We start from the raw sequence: 24,222 nt of genomic DNA, 5'->3' as shown, positions 1-24,222 counted from the left end.
GGGATCCAAAAGCAACCTTCCTGCAGAACATGGAGGATCCCATCTCCCTCCTCCTTCAGCAGTTGTGTCCATCCCACATACTCAAAATAATGGCTGGAAAACATCAATACACATAGTACTGCTATCACTTTCCTCTCTGTCTGTATTAAAGAGCAGCTCTCTTTGATGTAAGAGTGCTCACCATAAAGCATGTTTGCTGTTTGTGGGGTACCTGCCCACACAGCCAAGGCTTGGGCAAACCCTGAGCTATTAACAAGGGGAGCAAAGTTGCTCACAGTAGATCCAGTTTGGTCTTCACTGCTGTATCACTCCCAGGTACTAAGTCATCAACTGTAAACTGGGGAGGTCTTTGCAGCGCAGTGGTTGCCAGAAGAGAGGAGCCATGGTGCAAACACATGCACTTGGAGAAAACCAGGCCCCTGCACTGCTGCAATCACTCAGCTTCTCTGCGAGGGGAAATCTTAAAATACAATAAATTACGATTTCCACTACCTAAGGGAAATTATAACAACAACTACTGTACAGTCACAGATTTTATTGCCTAATATTTTAACAGGGGATCCTGGAGAGCACATATTAAATGCAGCCTCTCTCTTGGAGAAAACGAATAAATTGCATCTCCAGCACTCTGAAATCATGAAACAAGTCTGACCAATAAGAAATAGTCTGAAATACTAAGCACAAAATATCTCCTTCTTGCAAAACTTGTTTATTCTCCCCCTTGCTCTTTTTTTCACCCCTTTTTTCTTTCTTTATTTTTCTTCCCCACTTGTAACCGCTAGAATGGAGAAAATGCCAGATCCAACCGAGACAAAACTTTGCAGACATCAAAAGGATTTATAGGAACAGAATATAACCACAAAAAAGCAACTTGGATCCACACAGGAGCCTCATTTTGAGAATTTCTCTTGTTCAAATAAAATATTTAGCTCACAGCTGCCCTTACAGAGACAGAGCAACCAAAGCACTGCAACGCGCATAGTGAACATGACCTAGTAATATGGCATACATTATTACAAGAAAACAACATGGGAATCACAGATGGGATGTTGTTTCCATGTAAACTCTCAGGCAGATGCACTTGAAGCAATATAGGACCTCTCACAAGTCCTTCCCCTGACCTATGGCCACCAAAAGAAAAGCTCATGTCTGTCATTCTCCAGCAAGAGAAGAAAGGATAATGGACATCAAGTGATGAGGTGGGTTAAACAAACATGGGCTGTAAGGTACTACATAAGGAACAAGCTGCATTCACTGTCAGTAATCCACTCTGTGAGGGACAGAGAAGTCATGATTTACATTTTGGCCAATTCTTCTCTAACATTATAATGATATAGGCAGCAAATTAGGCACCAGACATTACTGTGAAAGGATATCCAGTGGTTTCATTTGCAGAGCACCCCTTCCTTTTCAATTACTGAGCTAAGGAGAATGGCTGCTAGCTGCTTAATGGGGTATTAGTTTTTGCAGGAAAACATTATAAATGGTCACTCAAACTCATAACAGCCGACAACCAATGCTGAAACACATGTAATAGAAATCAGAAGGAGAGATGCTCCTTCCAAAAGACAGAGCTGCGTGTGTCCACCTGCCATGGGAAGACACACATGCAACATACTGATGTGCCACTACTGCACGTACAGCACGAGAAATGCTGCCTGCTAGGTCTTCACAGTTTAGCCACAGACAGCATTGCCATGACTACAAAAGCAAAGCCTAACACCCAGGTAATTTGCCAAGGAATAAGTTTTTGTAGAATAGCTGTGGCAATGGGTGATGATGGCTGGTGATGGGCTTTCCCAGTCTTAGTGGTTCTATGATTGTATGCACAGAAAGCCTCTCACTCAAGACACACAACATGGATTTCCCATTCATCACGTAAAGTGTTTTATATGCATGAGAACAAATGCAAACACCGCAGCTGTATTGTTTCTTGGACATGTCAGCTTTGGAGGCTCATTGAAAGCTATAAATGAGGTGAGGCATAGTGAGAGAAATCAGTGGTGTTTCTGTGCCATGGGGGTTTTCTGATCGGTGCTTACATCATCTTTGTTTAGTAATTGGATAATTTTAAGCTGAAAGAGGATGCAGTTGAGGAAGATGGCTTCTCTTTTATGAAATCTGGTGCTTAAGATGTTCTAAAGCAGGGTCTGTGCAGGTGGGGGGACACAACAGGTTTGGGGAAGGTGGCATTTATTCCCACGTATTTTTTGCCACAATGATTTCCTTACATTTGATGTGGAAACAATGAGCCTTTACTTAAAGGAGGCCAAGGGGCGGCCTGTCAAAATCATCAATTTTACATAAGGTGAACATAGGGCAGCCAGAGTCTGGCATTGTAAATGCACGGGTGTGTTTGCACAGAGCTTGCTGCCTGCCTGCATATAACTGAGGTATAACAGCTTCATCAGCAAAACAAGAGCATCCGACCCCAGGCTAAGTACGGTGAGGGGATTACATTTCAAGAGATGAGAGAGATGGGTTCAGGCTCCCTTGGGCTTGGACCTACCTCTCCCACATCTGCCTTCAATTTGTATCCATATAACCAACATCCTCTTCTGTTTCTCTCTTTGCTTTCTGAAACACAAACCTTTGCTTTGGGGCTAAATCAGAGGTGCTCTCCATCATATCACTGGAAGGCAATGTACTTGCACTCACTACCTCTAAACGCTCTGTGGATTCAGCCTCTTTAATTTCTCTGTCTTTTAAATGTACCCTATCCACCAGGTTCAAAAGAACTGACATTTCTGGAGTGTGACTGAGAACAAAATTTGTCAAGAAGAGCAGCATTTTGAGCCTGCCATCAACAAGACATTTCGCCTCTTCACTCCCCATAAAGCTCTCTCCAGCTCAATGCCCCCAGGCCCATTGTTCCAGCAGCACCACGACCCAAAAGTAATTTATGATACTGTACAGCAATAAGACCACAACCCAAGTCTCCACAAAAGGATCTAGACCAAGAAAACAGTTTCTGCCTTGCAGCTTGGCCAGCAGTCTCTGAGCACTGAGAAGTGGCCCCAAGGATGAAACATTTGCTGGGGATGTTAAATCTTACACAGCTTTTTCCCCCCCATGATGGTTTAAACCATGAACTTAAACCCCTCTAGTGATGGCTATGCCAGAATGCTCTCCAGAACTGCATTCCCCAAAGCTGAAATCTTCACTCTGTGCTTGTCCCTCTGCCTCTGTATGTTGTGGGGAACAGGTTCTCCCAACAGCTGTGAAGACCATGACTACTCAGTACAAATCTCTTAGGGGGCACAGCAATAAGGCCAGAGAGACAGAAATTGGAAGGAACTGTCTTAAGGAATGTTTTCTTCTTTTCTGAGTATCTGTCATCACAAATAGAGTTTTTCAAATATCTAGCCTGACTCTGGCAAGCAAAAGTACATCAACAAACTCTGCTTAGTCTGCACAGTTCACCAGTGCATATTCTGCCTGGTCCACTAGGAAATACCTTATTTTGCATTCCCACCTCTGAAATATCACTAGGAAATTGGAATCAGTCAGCACAAGGAGCTGGGGAGACCTTGGGGATTCATCTGCTGATAAAGCATCTCCAATCTCGATCCCTCAGTGCTCCAGGCTACCCCCTACCTCTTGAGAACTCATGTTATTTTCCCAGTCACTGAGGCTGACAGCACTCTGACAGTAAATGTGCTTGAGGATAAGGGCACCACAAAAGCCTCAGCTTGCAACCCAGTGGCTTTGAGGAGGTGGACTGAACAAGAAGCTGAAGTCAGGACATCTCCTCTGCTCAGATGCTGCTCTACATTCATGGAGCACTTACAACAAATACTATAAACATACCAGAGCTTGCCAGAACAAAGCAAAGTAATAGGCAGCTCCATCTCTTATAGCCTCTCCTAGACAAAAGAGGATATCTTATTCAAAAACGCTGCAGGAGACTGTAAGCAACACGGTTGCTATTGCTTCTTATCTCACTAGAAGACAAACACGTCCATTTTCTTACAAATGTTTCTTCCAACTTTTTGATTTAGGTTAGTTAGCTCCCTTGTCTTGATTTTTTTGGAGGGTCAGAATTAAGGAGAACATGGAAAGGGAGACCAAAAATTCTGCAGTGAGTTCTCTTATGTATTGAGCAAGTCAGCAGAGAATGTCTTTCCCCAAACACTCTATGATTTGCAGCAGTACATTCACGCTGCATGCAAACAGCATCCTGGATTTTCTGCCTTTGCACACCAGTTCCTTTGCACTACTCTAATGATGTGAAGCAATCATAAGCCTGTGTCCATCAGTGCCAAGTTTATAAAGCACTTTCCCACCGGAGCATCTCAAAGCAGAGTGAAAAATATGAGAACCCCACTGAAATATCCCAGCAGCAGGTGTGACTATGGGCGGCTACAGGAACAGCACGAGGGATATAATCAATTGAGCTTGAATCAGAAAGCAAGCTACAGGAGATGATACTTTCCAGACCTCTACCCCAGCACACTCTCTCCCCAAATTACAAAGAAAAGAGATATGGCTTGTAGGAATGTGCAAAGCAGGATCAGTAATATGGATTTACATGGCTGGAACCCAACTGGCATGGCACAAAGAAAGAACTGTGGGCTTGAGCACGTGCCAGGACCCAGAATAAAGTCTCTGCAGTGATCCTGGATATATGCTCCAACAAGTTAAAACTTGTTCTTCTGAATTATTCCTCTATTTAATGTGTTTACTTTGCTCGTGCATTTGTGCAGACACACTTGCATTATCGTTTGCTCTTGGGAAGGACCAGAAGAAGGAATGCACATATTAGGGGGTGCCTGTAGCTCTCTTATCTGAATACTTGCAAGGTGGTGAGACACTCAACTTTCACTTCATAGATTTAATATATTTCATCCACAGGTGCACATGGATGCATGCACTCTTCAGTTTCTTTGAATACAAAACAAAGCTTGAATACTGACTCTGGTGGGATGCAGAAAGGACACATCCTGCAGAGTGAGGCCCGGGAGCAGTTGCCAAGGGTAGGAAGGAAACTGCTATCTCTTTCAAGTAAATTCAGCCCTTTTACAGGGAAAGACAAATGGCGGTGGCAATAAGATGCCACCTTATTCCCTTTAATGACCCAAATCTACTGAATCCCACAGTGCCCAGGCAGAGTTTGCTATGGATGTGCTTCTCCAGCACTACATGGAAAAAGTACGTCCCACACAGACCTGATGGTGGCCAATCTCACCTTGCCACTGCGTGCTCTGGATCACCAACGCAAATGACATTTTAATGCTGAACATGCAGTCCCGCTGTGTGCGGGAAAAGCAAACAGTAGATGTTCTTCCACAAACTCAACCAGAAACATTTAGCACTGTCCCACTCTAAAATTTCATATCACAGAATCAGAGAATGGCTTGGGTTGGAAGAGACCTCAAAGATCACCTGGTACCAATGCCAAGTGCTAGAGCAAGCACTAGATCGGGTTGCTCAGGGCTCTATCCAGCCTGACCTCAAACTCATTCCTTGTTGCAAAAAAACCCCAAACTACCCAACAACCAAAGAAGTGCATTTTCAATGCGTCAAATAACACTGCTGTGAATATCTGAGCAATAGACACTGGCAGAAGCAGGGAAGTTTCCAAAGCTCTGAGTAGTGAACTGCTCCCAACACCTCCATCAGCCCTGACAAACACCGTACCCAACTCCTGCCATATAAGGTGTGGATATCTCTGCCAAGGCAAGCTGAGCTTTAATGCTGCAACTAAAAGGATGAGAGAGAGTGCACTGCCTAAATCTGGCAGGCTCCAAAGCAGGGAGCGCTCTTTATCATAAATGTTTCCTAAGTTATTTGGGAAAAGAAACGTAAATGAGAAAAGAGTTTTCAGCCACTAAATTAATGCTTTTTTTTCCTTCTAATCTGCTGTCCATGCTTTCTGACTGTGCTGCCTGCTGCAGTTTGCCAGTGCTTTATAAAACACAGAAGTAACACGCATAGAAATCACAAGGCAATGACTGTTGCTGAACCACTGCTTCTCCTCACAGCCTGTACCAGGTGACAGGGAGTTAGCAATTGCCATATAGCCCCGGACAAACACATTTTCAACCCAATGAACAACTACATACGCATGTAACTCCATTTGTCATGACTGAGTAGCATTTCTCAATAAAATCTCAGAGTGACATATGGTTTGCAGCCAACCTTCCAGCGGTTTCAGGTTATATGCACACTTCCTCCCCAAAGGTAAAAAGTCAGGGATGATTCTGGCACAATGTTCACCCCGCCAGAGGCGCAGCACCGGAGCTGCCGTGCAGAATCACTCCTGAAGCAAAGTTAGCCAGAAACCAACACCCAGCCTCCAACTCCTCCAACCCTTCAGCAAATATGCCACAGCTCCACACTCTCCACTTTCTCTCCAAACAAAGCTCTGAAAGCAAGAAGCCTGTTGTATGAGCACAAAAGCAGCACAGCGAATGCACCCGGCGGCTCCAGGAGGGAACGCCGCGGCTCTTACCTCTCTGTCGGTGGGAGATGACAGCCCGGAGCTGTGCCAGGGGATCGGAGGATGCCGTGCTTCTTCCCGAGCTGCACGAGGCCTGGCCTGTGCTCATGAGCTGCCCCTGTCAGATTTTCCAGCAGCAGAATTGCAGCCAAGTCCCTGCCCATGCCTGAAGAATTTCCTGAACAGCATTCCCGTTCTTTTTCTAACTGCTTTGAAACCACACTGTCTGTACTTCAATAAGGCTTTGTCAGGCCAAGTTACAGCTACTGGTCTGGCTCCAGATAGCAATTGAAAACACATGTGTTTTGCATTAAAAGCCCCCTTCTCTGTGCACACATTCATACACAGACACCCCTTTCTGCACTCAGCCCGGGACTCTGCATGCCTTGCATCTGCAGCTCGTCTGCTAAATTCTAGCCATTTCTCTTAAAAAGAAAGAAAATGTTATGTTGGTAGGGATGTGTTCTCTGGGAAGAGGAAAAGAAAGGGGTTGGGAGGGATTCCAACCCATCACGTTTTGCAGGTACCAGTGGCTGTGTGTGCCCAGGTTAAAAGCCAGCTTTACCCAACCCCAGCAAGCACGGAAACACAGGAAATAAAATTGCAGTTCACCACCGCTCTCCTCTTACCTTTGCCTCTGTCTCTTCCAAAAACTGTGTGAAAAGAAAGCGTATTTTTAGCATCTCTAGACTGAGTTCAGCACATCAGGACTGGATCCTAATCTTGACACATACTCCTGTATCTGCTTATACTAAAAATAATACAACTATTTTTGAGTACTTACATCCCTCTCTGCTTTTCAGCTGTCCTAACCCTTTACAAATATTTTAAGCACCTTGCATCTCTTTAAAGAGATCTTTTTTAAAGAGCTTTAACATTACTCTGGCGTTGGCTTAAGGAAAAGAAATAGAAGATGCAGTCTTATACCTTTCATCAGAACGGGTCCCAGTACTTAATATCTGTAATCATTTCCAGGCAAAACCATGGGTCGAGGTAGCAAACGTGAGCTCTGCAGCTCGAGGTGCCCTGTGTTCGGAATGCGCCCACAATGCAGAGCTGGAGGAGATGTGGAAACACACATGGATGTCCCCCTTCTTCCACCACAGCTAAGTCCCACCAAGGATGAAACACAGCAGCAGAGTTGTCAAGGTAACAATATAGAAAAGAGACAGTTTAAAGAGAGAGAGTTGTGTTTTTTCCCCTCTTAATGTTCCTTTTCAAAACCATACACTCCACTTCTATCAGGTTATTCTGTTCTGTGATTTACAGAAGTGCAGTCCAGATGAAGTGTTTACAAGAGACAAATGCAGCTGAGATTGAAAATAATTGAGAGCCTTATGGGTGGCCTGATCCAGAGCTCACCAAAGGCAGTAGAAAGAGCCCACTGACTTCCAAGAGCTTTGGCTTAGGTCCACAGCAAAGAGTCATCAGGAAGGATAGATCCACATCCAAGAAGTGCTCATCTCTTAACTCCAGCAAAGTGCCACCCGCTGGCTGGCAGTATCACCCATGTGCCTTGGCAGTTTGCATGGCCAGATGCTGGCAACCTGCACTAGCACATAAACTGCACCGACTTCAGAGGGAACATACACCAAACAAGTTGCTGCTTTGCTGAAGAAATGACAATAGGAAACGGAAACCACACGACCCTTCTGCCTCAGTTTGCAAAACTATAAACCAAGCAAAAGGAATGCATGCAAACCACGCATACACAAGCAGCGGCAAGAGCATTTCAAATTTAATTGCATAGCTTGTGAGGATCCCATTTAAGCCAGAACAGAAACCACAGACTTGGATTGCAGACTGGGAGAGCAATCGACACAGATAAAAGAGAGCCTCCTAAACAAGCTACAATGGTAATGATGATATTCTTGGGCTTGGCAGCCAGCAACGGCTGAAACCACCAGTGCCTGAAACCTTCGGAGTCCTTTACTATAAATAAATTGAAACAGAAAACTATGAACTGCAGATTCACATAACTAGGTTTTCAGTTGTATGAGACAATCAGGCATCTGCAGAGCTATTTGCAAGATGAGAGCAGAGCGGTCCTTGACTTCTGCCTTAAATTTCCCCATGGCCTTTGTTCAGTAAACTGGTTACATATGGCGACAGGAGAAACTTCAAGGGATCGATACCTGTTTTAAGCTGAGCACACGCTTCAGTGCTCTGTCATCCAGGGCTTCTTATGGCAGCCTGACTCTGGCAGGACTCAGATCATTTACCACATGGCGTACGGTACTCCAAACTCCATCACTTATCTGTACAAATATGGTCCACTGGTGGTTTTCAAATCTTTCTCAGCGTGGATCTCTAAATATTTGCCAAAGGTGGTGCATACCCCTTTAATAAACTCCCAGTGAGGGATTTCTATGTCCCCTACACAGAACTCTCTCTTTCTGTCACTTTCCATGGTTTCCTGGGGAATATCCTCCCAGACATCTGCAGACCACAAGCTGCAAACTACTGCTGGAGATAACTTAATCCCTTATTAAAAATGTAAATGATCTCCTCTGTTTATGTGCTGTACTTACCAACTTCAGAATATTTATACAAGTTAGTATCACGTTGGCAGGTAGATACACGCAGAGGTGACAGCATTAATATTGCATTTTTTCCACTGGCATAATTAGTAGGCCAAGTCTATAAATATTTACATTAAATCTGTCAGGCATCACACTAACCTCACTGATAACTTAAGGGTGTCTTACTGTAAACTGCATTAATGTCTAACTATTTTGTCATCAAGTAACACATAAAATACTCCTTCGAGCTAAGCCGTTTCGACTAGGCTGTTTTTATCTCTTTCACATTTGGGTATGGGGTTTAAAGATGCTTCAAGTATCAGAACCATTGGCTCAGGGACTGTTCTTTTTTCTCTCTTTGAGCTACCATTTCTGTTCCTGCTGGTGCCGCTAATACCAATATACGAACCTTGCAAGCGTAAAACTGAAGTTGATGTCGACATAGCTATCTGCATAACTATTATTTCCCACTTCTGGCAGGGTTATGAGGATTAAAAAATAAACTACTAAAGCACTTTGGGAAGATAGTAACAAATTAACCCCCCCAATCAAAGGTCCAATATATTTGCAGCTGGAGTACTGCAATGCACAGGAACTTCATTTTGTGAGGGAGATCCACCCCAGCAGATCCATGAAGTTCTGCACCAGGAATTTTCTCAGACCTACAGCCTGTGCAGCATCATCTCTATTTTTGTGTGGGAGCTGCAGAGCAGCAACCATGGCACCAAGTTCTCCAGAGTTCAGGAAGCATCTGGACAACACTCTCAGTCTGATCTTTGGCTGGCCCGTGTGGAGCCAGGAGTTGGACTCAATGATCCCTATGGGTCCATTCTAACCTGATATTTTCTATGATTCTATGACATGCTCTTCTCTACCACATTTTTCTCCACTGTTTCACAGCCATGGATCCATTGGATGTTTCCCAGAGCACCAAGTTCAGGTGCCACCAAAACTGAGCTGCTGAAGCTCTGGGTACCCTGCAGCTGCCCACTGGTAGCTCTTTGGCTTCCACCTTCCCTGCACTAACCCCTAGGTGAGGAGGAATTACAGTAGTTCATCTAAACTCCTCATTAAGCTACTCAGCATTAGGAATCTTGGTATGCAAAGAGATCAGAGCCAGGCCTCAAGGAGACACACTTGGTCACACCAAATTATAACACTGGCAGAAAGGGTTCAAAATGAGGAAAGCTCTTTCTCCAGCATTTATACCTAACCTACAGTTTTTGCCTTCCAGCGTATTCCAGATGTAGCCGAACATTATTTAATCCTTACCGTTGACTTAGCAATACTCAACTAATTCTGTTTAACTGATAATATCTGTTTGCATACAAATCAAAACTCATGGGATTTTTATGCCACGCAGATTTCCAGGGGCTCACTAAAACGTTCCCAGCACCTTCCTATGAGCATCAGGGCAAAGCAAACACACAGCAAGTATCAGCACATAAACACAGGCATGTGTGCACCTGGAGGGAAGGAAAAAGACAAAATGAAATGTGAAATATCTGAAGGAGATAATTAAGCAATCCCTCGATTGCAGTTTTTTCTCTAAATGACTTTTTTAATCCATTAAATCTCTTGAAATATCACAACAGAATAAATATAAACGTTCACATGTTTCTAAACTCTAAATTGAAGGAAATTATCTGCATAATAGTTATCATTTTAAACCATCCTCAGCCTCAGATGCCTATAACAGATCTCCTGCGTATCCATGTGTACAGGGAGAAACTGAGACTCATTTGAGCTCCATTTCCTTAAATGCAGAATTAAGGTAACTAATGGATTAGAAAGTTAACTAGTTGGGGCCAGGAAGAACAGCTTTAGGAAGGCAGCTATGGGTAGTCCTTGTGGATTTGCCCAGCTCTGAGTGTTCAGATGGGATACAGGGCAACGTGATGAGAAATGGAGAGGAGGAAGGCAAACCCCTAGATTTGCTAAAGTAGTGGTGGTAATTATACAACAGGAATGGTCAGAGGGGGAAAACCTTCCTCTGTGTGTGTGTGTGTGTGTGTGTGTGTGCAGGGATGACAGGTGTGATTTGATGGCAGGGAGTAAAATCTTACTGAAGGGCTGTAGCTGTGACTGAATGAAGGCACAAGGGTCATCAGGTAATCACAGACAGTGCCAGAATGGGTTCTCTGGACAGGTGAAAAAGGAAATGGGAGAAAATGAAAAAGCAGTTGTGTGGGGGTGTGTGTGTGCGTCTGTCTGTTAGGAGCCTGCTGCAACTTGAGCTAGAGACTGTGCATGCAATGGTGAGCTGCAAGAGCCAGACCTGCAGCCTCTCCATCCTCTCCCACATGTCTGTGTCTTCAGAGATAAATACGGGCTTGTTTTTGCAAGGAAGCTCTAACAGTAAGACTAGTTATAAGATGCAAAATCTTCTAATTCCCTGAAACTAAAGGCACAGAGATGAAGAGCTCTGATGCCTTACAGCCCTGCTTTCTGAGGCAGGCACTCAGGATTCTTTGAGCATCATGTGGATGGGAAATTCCATTAATGGCAGAGGTAACCCTGAAGTAACCTTGCTTCACACAACACCGGGTTATACAGATGTGAGTTCTGAATTTCACCCCTTCTGCTCAGTGGGAGTTTCCAAACAGCAGTATGACAGTAATGGAAACAAACCCCAAAGTCTCAATTCCACAATCATTTTATAGGCAAGTTGAGGAACAGGTCAAGTCAGCAGTCAGTGCCTCTTATATGAGGCTCAAAACACAACAGAAGTTCAGGTGAAGAGGTCAAGCAGGTTAGGAATTCAAGTACCAGCTCTGCCAGAATAACAGCAGGCTCATGCATAATAGCGTAGGGGTTGATATGTATCACCTGTACTGAGAGCAACCTACTCCTTATGGCTATTTGCTCCTTAGGATCCAGGGCCTGCAAACTCCCTGAGCCCACCTGCAGGTTGTAGTGCACCTAATCAGAGAGCTGTGTGCCACATTCCTTATTCCACAGAAAGCAGAGAAGTATTTACGCACCGGCCACAGAGCTGCAGCCAGGAGCACATCCAGCTCCTCCCAGCACCACTGTAATTATTCTGATGATTTCAGCCATTTGCAGGCTCTTCTCAGAAATAATTTAAGGCCAGTAGAGCTTGTTAATAGGTACAATGGGAAAGTGTTCCTTTTCATTTCTCTGGTAACATTAATGTAATTACCCTGAATCATTCTCAAACTACGTGGGCTGCAATTTCAAGGCAATATTACCATTACGGAGCCCTGTTCTTCCAGCCAGCATGTGTCATACTCCCCATCCAGAAGTTATTTATCAATAATCAGAAAGGTCTTCATTTACAAACAATAGAGCCTCTTCATTTGCAGCATGACAAGGAAGCAGAATGGGTGCCGCCGTGTGAAGGTGTACAATTTCCCTGGCTGCTCCTTTGTCTGCGAGACTGGCATAAGAAATGCAACACATTAAAAATAACCATGAAGATTAATTTCATACAGACATAAGAGCAAATACGCAGTTGACCAGACCAATAATTATTCTTCTATTACAGTCTTAATGGTATCCAAATTTATTACTCTTATCTGAACAGACTCACCCTTGGCTCTTTCAGACACACAGCTTCTCTCTAAGCTGCAGTCAGATGTATGCCCCAACGAAGGCAAATCTTCACTTTAGCCACCTATAATCATCATCTGGGGGGAAGTTTCAGTTTTTCTGACATATCTGTTGTGGTAGGGATTTTTGGAGAATGTCTATGGCATGCTGCTTGCATAATGCTGAGAGTGCTTGATGCTCAATAGGTGTCCTATTATACATCACTAAGTTTAACACCACTGAATGCATCCAGATTTGGCTGTATAAAACAATCCTGATAGCCAGCTTATCTCTTACAAAGCAATTAGCAGGACCCTTGCAGAACACTATGAAGGCAGGTTGTTAGTCCATAAGCAACTCTGGACATTGCCACCTGTTTTAATGAGCCGTGGAAGGTCAGTCTGGATAGTAAGCCTGTGTGATTGCATGAGCCCACCCGAGATGGCCAGCAGTGATCTTCACAGAATCAGTAAGGTTGGAAAAGACCTCTATGATCATCTGGTCCAACTGTCCACCTACCACCAACGCTGCCCACTAAACCATGTCTCCCAACACCTCCAGGGACCAGGACATCACCATTTCCCTGGGCAGCCTCCTCCAGCACCCAACCACTCTTCTGGAGAAGTTGTTCATAATATTCAACCTGAACCTCCCTGGCACCACTTCATACATAATATCTGAGCCAGAGCTCAGATAATACGACATTAGCCACTCACCGTAAGGCTGAAACGTGCTGTACAACATCCACGCTCGGACAAAAAACAAGGAGACAGCAGCTCTAGTAATCCAAATGATGAGCAATCTCTGGCCAAAGTTTGGAAATTCTTTCTCTTTGCTTACATTCTGCAGGAGGTGATAAGATGCATACTGCTCATGACAGTACGCAGACACTTGGATGTAGCAGAATGAAAAATTATTATGCTTGCACATAAATAAAAGCACATACAGTCACATATTTTGAGTTTCAACAGGAAATGAGGGGGAAGCTTTTAAAAGCAAATTAATAAGAACATAAAACTAAACTGAGACTGTGTGGAATGTGTGAGCCAGAGGGAAGAAAGAAAAAAAAGCAATGGTCTGAGAAATAAATGCTTGTTTGTCTATTAGTAATCACGCCTGACCTTAAACTCTGCCAGAGAATTCAATATGGTACAGGCATATTTGTGAGGATATTCACTTCAAGGACCATGAAAAGGCCATTGTAGGAATAACTCCAGGCTCAGGCTTATCTACAGAAATCTAGCCAATGGCCCAGCAATCTCAGCATCTCTATTTAGGTTATGGCAGGATGCCACAAAGGGTAAGAAGCCATTTGATTGGGAAATCCCTTTGTTACCACAGTTATTACCTCCTAATATCTGAAAGGATTCCTTATGCCTCCCCACAGCTGACAAGTTTCCTGAAGACTGGATTTGGGTTTTTTCCCCTATAGTCCAAGAGTAGCCTTGAAGTCTGTGAAGTCTAAGAAAGCTGATGACATCATTTACACTTGGTCTACTGTTCTCTTTCAAATATCTGCTTCATTCAGCAGCTGGTAAGGCTTAGTCCTCACTCTGCATCAGCAAGGGCTGCTGCTCCTTCCAAATCTTTGGGTGACTCAAAGACTCACCCCAAGGAAGGCCTCAAAATGTTTGGAAGGCAAAAAGAAGAGAAAAACGTCTTGTCCTTTCTTCTGCAGAGCTGAGAACCTGTTCTTGTTCTTGGCACCTTTTTTTTTTCTCTCCTAGAAGATTGTAATTAATGTCTTGGGTTACCCATGAGCATGCTCCAACTGTGCTGCAGAAATCTTCACTGCAGAACTGAAGGAATGGAACAATTTTCACCTTGTAATGTTCATTTCTCTCTCATAGACAAATGACCGCTTCATTGTTTGATTCCTTCTCTTAAGTGAGTGTACGAACCCTACAGTTTGACAGCAACAGAATCTTTTTGTCTTTAGTAGGACACGGGGGAAATCTCGTCTCATTCGTACATTTTGGAGTGAAATTTCGTCACTGCCGTGATTAATGTTAACATCATTTCTGCCCTAAATTCTCCATTCTTTCAGGATAAAAATACCCTGCTGGATTCCCTGATACTGTTCAATAAGAATCACAAAGGGACTGAAGACAAGGAAAGAAGCAGAGAGAGAAGCTTTGTATCTTGCTCTCAGACATATTTTTGAGCAAAGTAGCTGTCAGGAACTTAAGAGTTGTTCCTTTTTAAAATCTGAGAGACTTTACCTGTCCATTTTTCTCTCAAAATGACAAGAGAAAGTTTGTCTGGGAGCCTCTCAAAGAGTAGCATAGTTTTCAAATTATCCATCACTCAGAGATGTATCTGCAGTTAGAGGTTATCTCTGTGCAATCACTAACTGGTAATTAAAAGAGTTTACTTGATTTTGTGCCCAGGTGGCTGTTTCTCATTGACAGCAATGCCCTGCCTCTCAATTTCTGGGGGTTACAGGTGTACTTGAGCTGGAGCTTCCTTCCACTAAGGCAAGAAATACAGAAAATGATAAATCCCTTCCGCACAAAACCCATTTCCAAATGCAAAGATGATCTAATGAAAGGCTTAATGCTTTTGTAACCCCTCGCCTTACAAAAGATCAGTGTGAAGAGAAATAAATGCTGGCACTTATCCCCAGTTGTGTATGAAGACATATATATATATTTAAGTAGGATGATACTTAAGCAATGCTTAATGTGTTGTTACAGTGAGGTTAAATATGAATTCTGCAACACCTCCTACCTGAGAAGGCTGGAGGTTAAGTGTTTCTCAACACGCTGCTCCAGTAGGTGAGCATGTGCCCCTGGTACGAAAGAGCAGTGCCCTGCATTCCCACCAGCACCGCTCAGCAAAGCTTCCTCCTTTCACCCCTTCAGCTATTTATCATCATCACAGAAAATGTGAAGCAACTTCACACCATGTTACAGAAGTTTCCATCCTTGCTGCCACGCAGAGGTTAAACCAATCTCCCTGAGAAGGAGCAGCCAAGTCAGGGCATTTCTCTTAGCCTAAATCATCCGGGTAGTTAGGCTTTAAAGGACAGCAGGTGGGGAAACGTGTATGTTTGCAGGGAGCACGGAGCAGTCCCTGAATTTATGGATTTACCATCCCACTACATAAACCTTCTCCCACAGTAGGGCCCCTTTTCACTTACCTATTTTTATTATTGTTCAGCTGGAATACCACAGCAAATCTCTCAAAGGTTAACAGTCCTGTCCAGAAAGCACAAGAAGCAGCCCTGCTACCATCTATGAATTTTAATGCTCTCCATTACAACAGGTATGCTATTTTTATACCCGATAGCAGTCTACAGTACAGTACAATACTTTGCAATATTTTGGTAACTATGTAAGATATGACAGAGGTCAAGGAAAGGGACAATAACAGTTGTAAGAACCTGCCTGCAAATAACAACAGAAGACCACTGTAAAGATGGAATTGCAGAGAGTGAGGAATTAACAAACCAGGGAGATTCAGAGGAACTCCAGCAGGGGTACTTCCATCTGCCAGCTTTAGGAACCAATAAATCTCTCGGTGCAGCAGGTCCGCTTCTATTACAGACAGATGGCGACCCTCATGTGAAATTAGTCCATCTTTCTTTGATAGGTTTCAGAAAGCCCCATTGCTGTCTTCCTAAGAGAAATGACACCTTCATGCTGAAAGTTACAGGTTGTTGCAGGCAAAGGGATAGAAATACACCCACGCGCTTTTCTCATCTTCTGTACACTCAAGCTGTCCATGTATTTTGCAATAAGGGATGCTTGCAGGCGCTGAGACATCTCTCAGACACGTGGTCTTTAAACCAACGTGTTTTAGAAGATACTAAAAACAAAACAAAATACTGGCTACCAGAACGTGCTCCATCTTCTGCTAATTCATTGAATTGTGCAGTGGATGAAGCCTTTAAGTGATACTTCAGCCTCCTACATCTCAGCAAAGGATATCTAAGCACTTGATGAAGTGATATTGTCACTGGGCCAAAATCAGACCCTATCAGTTGGTAGTGATGCACCGAAACCCGAACTTGCTTAAACACTGGAATCAAAGCATTAACTAAACCAGACCTTCTGTGGCAGAGTAAGAAGGAGCATAGCACATCATGCACCAAGGTTCAGAGAGAGTTTAGCCCCATGTATTCTAAACTATTTGCATTCCTATACTTATTCAAACCCAAAGAGTCCTTAGTGATAAAATCTGTCACAACTATGTGCTGGCATCTCTTTATAATTTTCCTAACTACTTCACTCTCAAGAAAATGTGGTCAAAAATGAAAGAAAATTATGCTAATGATTTGCACATAATAAGACAGATTCAACAAAATCTGCCACTTGGCATGTTTAGAATCTAAGCAACCTTAATTCTAAATTAATCTCAAAGATATCCATATTATTTTACTGCATTGCTATCAAATGCATCTCATCTGGCAAGGGTCATCTTTCACCAGCAGACTTGGGAAATATTTAAAATCATTATTTTCTTCACAAAATAGTTCTCTAACACTCCAGTTTTCCCTTCTATTATTGTTCATAGAATCATAAATGGAGAAAAAAATCTAAGCTCACCAAGCCCAACCACCAACCCATCCTCACCCATGCCCACCAACCACGACATTCAGTGATCTATCTGCCTGTTTCTTGAAATCCTCCAGGGATGTTGACTCTATTGGGCTTCGGCCTGTTCTGAAAAGAAACTGATGATGGAATTGGGGATTTTGGTTCAAAGCTCAGCATTGGAAAGGCTGTCTATCAAGAAAGGAAGAAGCCTTAGTTTCAAAGTGGAACAAAGGTTTTGGGGGGGGAGGAGTAATGTGGCCCACTGTTCCGAAGGTCTTCAGCCAGCACTTCTGAAAATTTGCTCAAAATATTAGCTGCATTATGAAGCTAAAGACAAGAGTGAATATGTAGACCTCAGCAAAAAAGACTTCTTAGCTAGAGAGCACTGATGAAGCTAAAGCTACTGGTAGACTCATAATCCTGACTGCCATAATTCACCTGTTGATGAAATTTCCATCCCCTTATCCAGATTAAAAAACCCAACATCGTTAGGAGGAGGAGACAGGCAGAAATAATTGCCTGTTTTCCTATGCAAAATAGCACTTGTGTTATGGAAGTCCTATTAACTTCCATGAGAAAGCACAAAAGCTGTCACTGAAATTAGCTAAGAATGCTTACGTGCATAAAAAAAGAGAAGGGATATTTGTGAAGCTTCTTTCCACTGTCACAGCAGAGCAGCCTGAAATGTCTTCAGCTCTCTACATAAGAACCTCCATTTACTACTCTGAACACAGAATCTTCTTTTCTGCATGAGAAATTTTTCTTCCTTTAGAGTAATGTCCTCATTTCTAAGTTAGAAACTGCATATCAACAATTCAGAATGTAAACAGATTTTCAAAATTCAGAGTCAGCCTAAGATATCAAGTTTGTTTTCTTTGCAAATGATTGATGCCCTGTAGGAGATATAATGATTATATGGCATGAGGAAGGGGGAAAAAAGGCATGTTCAGTGATACAAGCATTTAATCAAAACATAACCAAAACACCAAGAAAATAAATGCTTTGGAACTACTCAGACTGAATACGACAGCATTATTATCTGTAAACTGGATGAAAATAAAACCCCTCCAATAAGAAAAGAAATCAAGAAATTTGTTATACACTAATGCCATCTACCAGACATCAGTGGAAGTAGCAGCAAAAAAAAAGTCAAATGAAACAGAGAATGCAACAAATACCAAGTAAGGTTGCGTTCATAGCCACAAGCCTTTTCTCAACAAGTTGTTCTGCTTTTCCTTTTTTTTCCCAGTATGTACTTCAGAGCATTTGTGAATGGAAATATTTATAACTTCTTCTAATTTGCAAGGCATCAGAGAAAAACAACACTTTTAAATTCCCTTCCAAACAACTCTGAGGCATAAGTTATGTTTACAAGACTTAGAATTATCATTACTCTTCCCCCAGACATGGCCACTGTCCTACGAAAGCAAAAAAACACAATGACAAAAACAACTTATTTTGTATCAAATTCCATGTCATCTCATTGCTTCCTCAACCTGCCTTGGTCTTGAAACCACAAAGACTGCTGCACAGGGCTGCTTCATTGCCCAAACCTTCTCAAACAGCTGATCCAACCCCCATTTTGTAGATGCCTTCAGATCATTCATTTACTCCTGCCAGGAAAATTCTAGACACGGTTTGAGTTCTTCCACTCAATCACCAGCTCTTGTCTCAGGGTTCTTTTCCTCTGGCAACATTTACAGCCTGTTGGAATATTCTTTTAAGCCTATTTGCAAAGGTTTCAGCTGGTGTTTTGGGACTTGCTTTATGTGTGTTTTTATGGATTTTCAAACATGCAGCCTTCAAAACAAAGCAGAAAATCATGAAATCAGTTGGACATAAAATTCTAGTTGTGCTGTTAAGCTATGCATAATAAAAGCCAAAACAGATTTAAAACATAGGTATAATTTTACAGTATAAGTCCGTAACCATGCCAAGAAACAGCAGCCATGACCCAGGCTTTAGCAAACATACTATTCAGAACTCAAAGCTGGTATCTTTCAATTTTCCTTTTGGACATCCACCAGGAGTAAACAGCAGATGCCTGTTCAGCCTCAAAACAGGTAGAAATAGATGCAGCTACAAAACCTGACAGTGCAGTGCCACAGACACGGCCTCCATCTGCTCTTGTGGGCACAGGTACACACAGAAACTGGGAGCCAGACACAGCAGTGTTTGAAAGCAGCAGTGAGTGAGGTGGACTGAACTGTTTTGAGAGAACAGAGAATTTTTAACACATTTTAAGAGAAGTTTTTAACACATCACTATCTATGCATGTGTTATTTCTGCCACCACCTTGCTTCTTCCTGCAAGTAAAATCACTCTAGTCTTGCTCAAAACACCTTCAACTTTCAGTCCCTAATATCTTTCCAAGAAAATCCTTCATCAACTGTAACAGATAGTAAGAATCCAGTTTTCCACATAAACACATTCAGACCACTGACACCTCTTTACATCAACTGTTTGTTTTTAATTGCTGTAAAAATGCTTTCCAGAACTATTTATACATCCCAACTAACAAAAGTACCACAAAGAAATTCTGCAGTATTCGTCTCTCTCTGATCTCCCAGGACAGAAACAAGAGCTCCTCAGCCACCACATTTAGTCCATCTCTGCAATGGAAAGGTTCACACACAAAAAATGCCATTCTGAATAGCCACTGATTAAGAAATTGCAACAGTGCTGAGAGTTGCAGTTGATTCAAGGTGAGAAGAATCCCGCTGAGCTGGAGTTAGTTGGCAATGCACAAAGAGGAATTTCCATGTTGTCAAAACTCTTCTGCTGTGCCTGATTCTGGCATTATTTCCTACTGACTTGTTAAGAAAAAATGAGCCCTAATCACTCTCCTCCAGCGCTCCCTTTGCTCCCTGGATGAATATTCTTCAAGTGCAAATAAAATGTTCAACAGCATCAATTTATTTCCTGTCTCTTGCAAAAAGAACAGGAGGTAGCAAGGCTTTTGTATTGCGAGCTGGCAGCAAGTGGGCCACAGCAAAGCCTCCCTGCCAGGACTGCATTCCCCTCCTTCTCCTGTCCTTGGCTATCTATGAGGTTATCGCCGTAAGGCACTAGAAGGCCACATGAACATGGCAGTGGTTTCCTGTGTTTTTTATCACCTCTGCTACTTTAAGTGCCTTCATGGCTTTAGGAAGATGTGTCCACGCATGAAATTCAGACGCGGAAATCCAAACTCTTGCTCCTCACCACAAGAAGTAGATGCACAATACTCATAGGAAGACCCAGAAAGAGGAATATCTGCATTATTATTATGGTAATAGCCTATGGCTTAAACAGCCCACATCAGAAGAGCAGAGGCACGCCATTACATAAGTTTGGTTTTTTTTTGTTGAACCTCCTCCCTCTCTCACTATTTTCTGTCTCTATTTCACCTGGCTTTCCCTTCCAAGCATGCCGGCAGCAGACGAGTTAACAAGAAAATTATCTGGTGGAAAGACATTTCCAATAAATCAGTAGATAGCAAAAGGGAAAGAGTACTTGAGTAATTTTTTCTTCCCACAATTTCATTACGCTCTTGGCTTTAAGCCATCACAAGGTAAATCACCCAAGTTATGTTGCATAGCCATTTCTGAAAGGACAGTTATTTAAATCACTGTTCAAACTATACCTCCTGTTCTGAAAGAAGGATCCTGCTTATTCTGCATGGCACTTTATGTCCACTTAAAAGTTTTGAAAACAAGAGCTGAAGCCAAACCTCGAATTGTAATGTTGCTGCAAACGGAACATCATGGCATTGGCCTCAGTGCTGTCCTCACATTCCTCTTTCCCTCCTGCATGAGGTCTGACAGCAACACCCCAGCAAACAGCCACACACCACCTCTTTTGCTCCCTTTTGGTAACATGCATGGAACAATGCTGGCCAAAGAAGGGATGATTATCCATATTTTCTTTATCTGCGCATTCAGCACTAACCCTCTCTGAGTTTGCACATCCATCAGCTTAAGTATTCACTCACCAGTTATTGGCTCACAGTTCCCCAATGAACAGAGATGTCCAGCCTACACATTGGAAAGATTCTTCCGATTCGAGTCTTCCAGAGTAAGAAAATAGTGATTGTTGGCAAAAATATTAGTTTTGACAAAACTTGGCACTTGCTGCCCTGCACTGGGGAGCCACGAGTGCCACCTGCTTAAGACCACTCTGTCCCACTACCCAGCACCAGCATCCTGAGCCCAGAAACAGAATTTGCCCAAGGAAGCATCCTAGGAGAATTCACAGAATCATATAAAGGCTTAGGTTAAAAAGGACCTTATGGATCATCGAGCTCCAACACCAATTAGTCATCTTTTGTTCTGTCGTCTTCTCTAGGTACACTCTGTCCCTCTGACATGTGCTCAATTCACAATGACCTGCAAAAGTGCTTTGGACACCACAGAGCTCATCGAGACAGACAACAGAGAGATGATGAGACAGCACGAAAGACATGGTAGGAATGACACAGTCTGCCCCAAGCTGTTGTAGGCTCCTGAGAGCTGCTAAATGCCTTGCTCTACCTGACATTTCTTTGTGCATTATCTTGTATCTTCTCTTTGCATTCTTGAACTTTAATTAGTTTAACAACTTGCAGGGGACTTTTTAAATAATATTTTATTTAATCAACACGTTTTTCATTGTAATATTTGGTTGCAGGAGAAGAACACGCTAAGATAATGAAAAGTACTGGAGCAGCTGAAAACTTAATTAAAACACGTAAAACTTAATTATACATCTCATCATTGATTTTGTCTGGAAAAGCTGATATAGCAAACAGGAAATCAAAAGCAAGGAAGTCATGTAGAGAATCACTGATGCAAAAGTGATATATTAGCGAAAAGAATATGTTCCTACTGAGAACAACCATTCACTCCAGGCCCACAATCCAGTGCTGAACTGAATTCCACCTGACATCACAAAATTGCCAATCAAGCATCAATAAAGAGGCTGATTAAGGTGAAGCCAGAAGAGCAGAGAATACATAATACTGCTATCATGTATAGGATTTTATGTGAGACCAGTATCATGTGGTTACTAAAGACAGCCTCTTGGGTATCTTTTTTCTGCCTCTGACACAAGGAGTTCTGCAGCACAACCATGAAATACCATCCCTCAGGCTCTGAGCTGGTGTCTGGGTTAGGGCTGCACACTGCAACAAGGGGCCACTTGGCAATGCAGATTGTAATTCACCTTACCTGCCACACTTAGCTGGACTGTGAGCATACCTGCTTTCAGTCCCTAGTGTTACAATGGCAAGAGGAGCAGAGCAAGCTCTATATTATTTCTATACCCTGGCAAAATTACACACTGTCCTCTAACTTAAATGATAATTTTCTCTCCCTCTTGTCAGTTCCCAAGCTTGTTTATAAAGTATAATTATATCCTATTTCAACTTGCATCAGTAGAACCAGTTAATGCACCCTTTTAATAAAGATCACAGTACAGAAGGCCAATCTGGGAGCACCATAAATATTATCAGGAGCCCTATCTTCGGGTAAGTTACTTAACTTCTCTGAGTCTAAAGCACAGAATTAGGAAAATATTGCTTCATCAACCTCAGCAGAAAGATTATCTAATATTATCTAATATTTATAAAGTGCTTTTGTATCTTCAAGACCACAGAAACATAAAGAAGTACTGACCCAGACAAGGGTTAACAGCAAAATCTTTCTCTCAGTGACAGCTTCAAATGACCTTGTAATGTTAGGATTTCATTCTCTGTGCAAAGGAAGATCTGTCAGGTCCGCGAGCCGCGTTTTGCTATGACTGCAGACGACTTGGTATCAACAGGAAAACAAGGTTAGTCACTATCCAAATGTCAAGAGCTGCCAAATCAGCGCTTTGATGAAATGTCAGGAATACTAACACGGTGTTGGGTCTGCACAGATTTAACACTGCCCAGCCAAAAAGCAATCTGGTCACAGGAAAATAGGAAGAAACTGGCAGCAGCATATACATTATGTACACCTCTTCACTTTAAAGTGAAGCTCAACAAGCTGAAAAACACAACAGAACACCATACATATTTCCAATTCTGCGTTTTAAAGAAGGCTAGCTCCCCTATGTTGCACAGACATGAGTACAAATATTCTATTTAATGAGACAACCTGAAGTACTCAGCACTTGATCTAACCTGCTACCATGGCTCATGCAGGAAGGTGCCTGCAAAGGAAGCGTTCCAGACACGAGACTACTCAGAGGAGTCAGAACTCAGCGCCTTGCGTGGCTGAATGCCGGAAGAGCAAAAAACACGTTCCTTTTCTGCATCCAACAGCTGGTGAGTAGATGCCTGTAACAGAGCAATGCCTGTGGCCAGGTGCCTGCACAGGATGCTCCCTTATTGCTTGTGAACAGCGTAACATTTTGCTGTGGAGGAGCTATGATATTTCCCAAGTGGAGCACATTGACCAAAGCTGGCTCAGTTGTTGCCAAACTACAAATGTCTCTTGCAGCTCACACTACCATCCATACGGTCTAGGTGATACCCTGCAAAAATCCACACGCATCATCCTGTATTGACACATAAATCACTGCTTCGAACACAAAGAAGCCGTTATGTGCAAAGAGTAATTTTGGTCTCATATTTTATCACATAATTTAAGCCTAATTATTTACCCAGGACCACACACACGCTGAGAAAGTCATGCTGTGTTATTTGCAAACCCAAATAACATCCCATTGACAGCATGGCAATGTTTCATTTTATAATTCAACCTGGTAAGCACTTCCATAGGAGGGAATATAAAAGTACCTCCTGCCAGGAGAGCACTGCCAGGTCTTTTACAAATACTACAGAAGTTTCCCGAGCAGGTGGCCCATCAAACTCAAATAATTGATCCATGTCAGTTAGACCTGGAAGCTCAATAGTACAGCACATCATTACAAGAGGCAACATAAGAAGAAAGTCCATGTGGTTTCCCCCGCAGCAAGCAGCTGAAAGGAAAAATAAAAGCTCTGCTATCTTTTCAGCTTTGTGCACACTTCCCTTGAAGTCTTCAGGGAAGAGCAAATACTGATAACACAGCTACAGGCCCCTCCCCTAAGACTCACTTATTTTTCTGGGGGGGAAAAAAAAAAAAGAGCACTGCATTATTCTCTATTTCTTTATAAGAAACAGTTCAGTGAAGGAAGAAAAAAGATGACTCTTGGCAGGTTCAAGTGGTGCCACGTAAAT

The 24,222-nt window shown here is 42.7% G+C and overlaps 1 protein-coding gene across 6 annotated transcripts in view; it reads right to left on the bottom strand.

Moving 5' to 3' along the window:
* Positions 1 to 24,222, bottom strand: part of SGCD (sarcoglycan delta) — a 297,420-nt gene that overhangs the window by 122,379 nt on the left and 150,819 nt on the right. The window contains exon 1 of one of the 6 annotated variants that reach the window (XM_015875792.2): positions 6,455 to 6,577. The exons of the other annotated variants lie outside the window; for them this stretch is intronic. The gene's annotated coding sequence lies outside the window, so the exon portion shown is untranslated. Of the gene's footprint in view, positions 1 to 6,454; positions 6,578 to 24,222 lie in introns of those variants that run through there. 6 annotated transcript variants of the gene reach the window in all.

This window comes from Coturnix japonica, chromosome 13 (genome assembly GCF_001577835.2).
Source record: "Coturnix japonica isolate 7356 chromosome 13, Coturnix japonica 2.1, whole genome shotgun sequence".
In the NCBI taxonomy this organism is placed as follows: domain Eukaryota; kingdom Metazoa; phylum Chordata; class Aves; order Galliformes; family Phasianidae; genus Coturnix; species Coturnix japonica.
The sequence above is the reverse complement of the archived record's forward strand: the minus strand, read 5'-3'. Positions and strand labels throughout refer to the sequence as shown.